This window comes from Pinus tabuliformis, chromosome 1_2, assembly GCF_031772625.1.
Source record: "Pinus tabuliformis cultivar Carrire ecotype Pingquan chromosome 1_2, CPIR1, whole genome shotgun sequence".
NCBI lineage: Eukaryota > Viridiplantae > Streptophyta > Pinopsida > Pinales > Pinaceae > Pinus > Pinus tabuliformis.
In genome coordinates this window covers 390192917-390198570 of record NC_142298.1, presented here as the reverse complement: position 1 = coordinate 390198570, position 5654 = coordinate 390192917, and the positions used below count along the sequence as shown (strand labels likewise).

The 5654-nt window shown below is 41.5% G+C and overlaps 1 pseudogene; it reads left to right on the top strand.

The window, feature by feature from the left end:
- The first annotated feature begins 1517 nt into the window (after positions 1-1517).
- Positions 1518-1880, top strand: LOC149206008 (sucrose synthase 2 pseudogene; annotated as a pseudogene).
- Positions 1881-5654: the final 3774 nt, after the last annotated feature.

Here is a 5654-nt window from a genome sequence, read left to right as displayed (position 1 = left end):
AACTTGCAGAATGCTTTGAAGAAAAAATACATAGAACAGAATTTGTTTTTGCCCTAACTTGAAAAGCATGCATCCATTTGAAAAACCGTTTTACAGGGAATTGTATAGGGATGATGGCAACATGCCCAAGTAGTTTCGGCCCATTCCGGTGCACGGTTTCCAAGAAATTAGCCTCCATCACCTTCGGCCATTTTTGCATTTTATCCAGATCCGTGCATCCATTTCAAAACCTGTTTCATGGGGAGATGCGTATGGGTGATAGTAACCTACCCAAGCAGTTTCAGCTGATTCCGATGCACGGTTTCCGAGAAATTGATCTCTGAAATCTTCAGCCATTTTCCATTTTTCTCGAAATCTGTGCATCCATTGATCTCAATTTTGCTATGGGAGGTGCATCATGATGATAGGAACATGCTCAGCAAGTTTCAAATCGATCTGATCTATAATTCGGAAGCAATGGCGAAAACAAGTTTCAGTCCTGTGAAAATTCAGCAGCAGCAGCTTGAGGGTGCAGATCTGAACATGGAAATGAACTCCTGCAGCTTAGATCCGGCTAGAGGATACCTGCACAAGAAAAATAACCACACATAAAACAGCAAAGATCTTATAGCACAAAGGAGCCATCATGCAACCACCGAAACAGATGCATGCAGCAGCAAAAAGCACCTCACAACAACCATTTGACTTCAGGTACGTGACTAAAACTTGTTCCTCTATTGCATGAATCTAATCTAAGCACTGCATGAACGAATGAGATGGGGGGATTCAACCAGCAATCTAGCCATATTCGATTGCACTCATCCAGGCAAAAATCACGCAGCATGCGTGTATAGTCATTCACGTGGAAGTTGAAAAACATAGGCAGTGGTAGACGTGTTGAACTCCAGCGCACAGGACATCAAATGATTAACAGATAGAAGAAGACATGCATTTCATAACATCACTGCAGTTCGAAAAAAGCCAGCGCACATGTTTTTTCCACCTCACCACAAATCACGCAGCAATTAAAGACGGCTTAGTTGAAACTCACGAACTGCTGTTCATCTGCACTTTCCACATCCTCAACTGAAGTGTGCACAATCGGTTAACCTATCGTCCTCCACTGAGTTTTTCTACCTGTCTTCGATATTCTGCTGCGTATCAGGCTCGCTCAGAGGCGCAGGGGCACTCTACAGGCGTTTCTACAGGAAGCTGCGCTACAGGAGACCCAGCATACGAAGAAGCTTGGACTGTTCACGTCGAGGGTGGCAATTCTCAGTGAGGTAGGCCTGAACATAACTTTCCCATGCAAATAATTCAAAAGGTGGTGAATTCGACGTGTTGAGGGGGTAGGGAAAATGTGAATGCAAGTCTGTCTATGAATTCAAAAGCCGTTTTCTTATTGCTGCCTGGAATTGTCTTCAGTGCAACATAGCCCATGCTTTGGAGGAGACCAAATACTCAGATTCAGACATATACTGAAAAAATATGAAGAAAAATACCATTTCTCTTGCCAGTTTACTGCAAATCTAATTGCAATGAATCATGCAGATTTTATTATCACTAGCACATATCAAGAGATTGTTGGAAGCAAGGATACTGTTGGACAGTATGACAGCCACACTGCTTTCACCCTTCCTGGTCTTTATCGTGCGGTTCATGGAATTGATGTTTTTGATCCCAAGTTCAACATTGTTTCTCCTGGAGCAGACATGCAGATTTATTTCCCTTATACAGAGAAGCAGCATCGTCTTACTGCTTTACATGGTTCAATTGAGGAACTCTTGTTCAATCCTGAACAGACAGCTGAACACTTGTGTATTTTGAATGACCATAAAAAGCCCGTTATCTTTTCTATGGCAAGACTCGATAGAGTGAAAAAACATGACAGGACTGGTTGAATGGTTTGCAAAGAACAAACACTTGAGGGATAATGTCCTCCACGTTCTGGGGGGGAAACCATATATAGAATTCCCATTCTGATCAGTGCACAAGCCAAAACAAAGTGTGAGGAAGCAAGATATTGAGGCAGAGAAGAAAACTAAGGGTAAGGAAGCTAAGGGAAAGAAAACCTAGGGCAAACCATCATAGGAAAAGCCACTGGAAAAGCAAGAGGAAAAGCAAGAAATAAAAAGAAGGAAGAAACGGAGAGAAAAAAAACCAAGTTTAATCCCTGGAAATTGTTGCAGGTTGTAGGAACACAATGTGGAAAGGGGGCCTCCCAACACAAGCAAAAGGGTCCCTACCAAGTTCCCAGGCATCCTCACATCCATCCCCTCCATGAACACTCATTTTTCAGGGTTCAGACACAATCTAGTCATGGTTCAACCTTCTACAGGAAGCTATAGTACTTTCTACAGGAAGTTCTGTATTTCTACCAGAAACATCCTGTAGAGCCTTTGGGCAGGCCAGAATCGATTATGGAGAGGGATTTGAAGCTTGAAGTCTATTGAGGAGGCATGCAACCACTCTTTTCTTCCATCCTCCACTGGTTTCATCTCCTTTCACCACCATTGCCACAATCTAATTGAATATACTTGCACAATCATACCAAAGCTGAGAATTCTCTAGGAAAAGGAGCAGGTAGTGGGAAGAAGCAGAGAGAAAAGCATGGTTTCCTGACCACGAAGAGGACAACACTTTAGAATCTCGGCATGACAGGGATGCCACCAGGGCCATCAAAGACGAGGAGATAGATTGGTTGCTCAGAGGATGAGCAACACTTTCAGTAGGGGGGTGATGATGAGCCCCAAAAATGGATAATTATTTGGGCTCATTCAACCTCCTAATTCGAATTAATCCACCATTCTCATTAGTTTATTGCATGTTTTTTATTATATTTATGCTAATAGAGTGAATTGGGTTAGTCATTATGCCAACAAGTCTAATGTGTGCTTTGTGTAGCCTTTTTGGTCAATTTGGAGACAAAATCAAAGGTTTAAATGAGCACTTGGCAGCCAAATTCGTGGGAGAACAAGGGAGAGGATTTGTAGGAAGGTGTCCCCTTCATTTATGGGCCCTTACCTCGAATTATCCACCATCAGCTCGGAGTTCAAGGGCCACCAAATCAATTAACGCAAGGGCAGCCAAGCAAGTCAAGTAGGACTGCTGTTAACTGCAAGTTTTGGGCAGCCGAGTCCCTAAAATTTAGGAGGACTGTTGGGGTCCTCAATTTGTATAAATAAGAGGGCTTAGGGCCTCATTTCAGTTAGTCATTTTTTGTTAGTCACTTTATAGTCATTTTGTATTCATTTTGTAGTCATTTTGTAGTTCGATTTTTGGGCAGTAGATTAGCTTTGCTTTCAGCACATTTTCAAGTTCTCCTTGTGGACAGTTTTTGGAATGTAATATTTCTTTTGATCAATAAAGATGAATCCAGCTTTGCACCAGCTCTAAATCTCTCTTAGGAGGCTGTAGCTCTTGGGGTTGGGCCCATCTCAAGTGCCCAGTACCTCCTTTGTTTACTTTCATGTGTCTTTGCTGCATTCTTAGAATAAAATCTGTTATTTATATTTAAACCTTGTTTTATTATTTAGGTTGTTTTTGATGAGTAAAATAGATTTTCATGCTCAGATTTAGTTGATAGGTTGTTAACAGAAAAAGTTTCAAGAAAAGGGCCAACAAACATTTGTGGTTTCACCTCTCCCTCAGTGGGATCAGGAGCTGTGACTAGGGTGACTTTGCTGCCCACAAAAACACTGATTTTGCTTTGCCATGCAATCACTAGTGTTTGATCTTCATGTGTAGAAGTTGGTTACAAGTTCAAACTTTTGTTTGCTTAGTTGCATGAGTTAAAATACATGGTTTCATTACAGGTCACACTTCTGTTCATTCTGTTTACTGACAGCTAGCAAATTAGGTCAACGAAACTAAGTCTTTGAATTTACAAGTCTTTGTTGGTTCATATTGGAAAAACGACTTGCAGAGCACCTGTACCACTCCTTCATCTGCTTATTCTCCATCAGCACCATCCACTCCACCCTCTACTTAGAATCCTTACCTCACGTTTTCCACATTTGCTCACATAACCCTAGTTTTTGTACATCATTGTTTAAGCCTTCTTTGAGCCAACTTAGCTATCTACACCTTCTCACCACTCCATCCACCAGTCCCTGGGCCACTTCAGACCCCTATCCTACCTCCATATCCATTCATGCATCTTCCCTCACTCACCCATCCTCCAAAATCCAATTTTAAAACATCCTGTAGAAATTTCTGAACATCCTGTAGAAATTCCTGAAACATCCTGTAGAACCTTTGCAGACTTCCTGTAGAAGCTCACGAATGAGGTTTCTTGATAGTCAAACTCTGTGAAACTCTCTGGAAGGGTGTTAGGGACCCCTTAGGCCCTCTCTGAACCTTCCCGAACTCTTCCAATAATTTCCTCTCGCCAATCCACCTCTGCACAGTCACAAACAGTTAAAAGCACATGCATGATACTTCTAATAACTTATTCAAAAATACAAAAAAGATGTTTTCTTCAGGTAGAGGTAGTCTAGACACATGTATTTTACCTTCATAGAAGTAATGGCATCCCTTCTAGTAGTTTGCATTCTCTTCTTTGCATCAGTAGGACTAGCTGGTAGAATTAGGGTTTGTTAGGGTTTGCGTTACTTTTTGGCTTTCAGTTTCTGTCCGCAAGTAAATTAGCTTCCTTTGAGTTATCTTTCATCCATCAGTTAAAAATCTTCTTCTAGGAGCTCATAGAAGTTGGCTTAAGCCCCTAGCGGACTTGTGCCAGCTGACCAAGTGACAGATGCGGCAAGAGCTAGTACTTGTGCATACAACACCGTCGCTTCCAAGTTTGTTATGAACTACCGGGTTGATAAAAGTAAAGAAGGGAGTCCCAGGAGTTGTAGCATTATTGCTACAATACTGGAGCCCCTGAGTATGTTGAGCATGCATATGGATTTCAAGTAGAGGATTGAAAGACACGTGTTTGTAGGTTGAATAAGGCATTCTATGGCTTCAAGCAAGCCCCGAGAGCATGGTACCCTCACATAGATAGTTACCTGATGAAGCTTCAATTCACAAGAAACAACACTGACACCAACCTCTACTTCAAATTGGTCCAAGGTATGCCATTGATTTTGGTTTTATATGTTGGCAATCTATTTATGACAGGTAGTGAGGCCCTAAAGATCTAGTGTAAGAGGGAGGTAGCCTTTGAATTAGAGATGAAGGACCTTGGACTCATGCACTACTTTCTAGGGCTTGAGGGATGGAAAAGGCCTAGTGAGATCTTCCTTTCACAAGTAAAATATGTCGTGAAGTTGTTGGAAAGATTTGGAATGATAGAATGCAAGTCCTTAGCCACACCGATGGAAATGAATTTCAAGAAGTTATGTGGAAAAACTGCATGACCTGATTTGGAAAATCCATCTTAGTATAGACAGTTGATTGGGGCTCTGATGTTCTTAGTGAACACTAGTCCATACATATGTTATGTAGTGAACACGTCAATTCAATTCATGGCCGACCTTCTCCATGCACATTAGATTGTTGTCAAACATATTTTGAGATATTTGCATGGGACAATCACCCTTGCTCTATGATATTTTGTCGGAGATGTTCAACTACATGAAAATATTGATGTTGACTCAGAAGGAAATGTTGATGTTGTTTAGCCTGAGATCTGCCATGATATCTTGGATGAGTAGGAAACAAAATTCTGT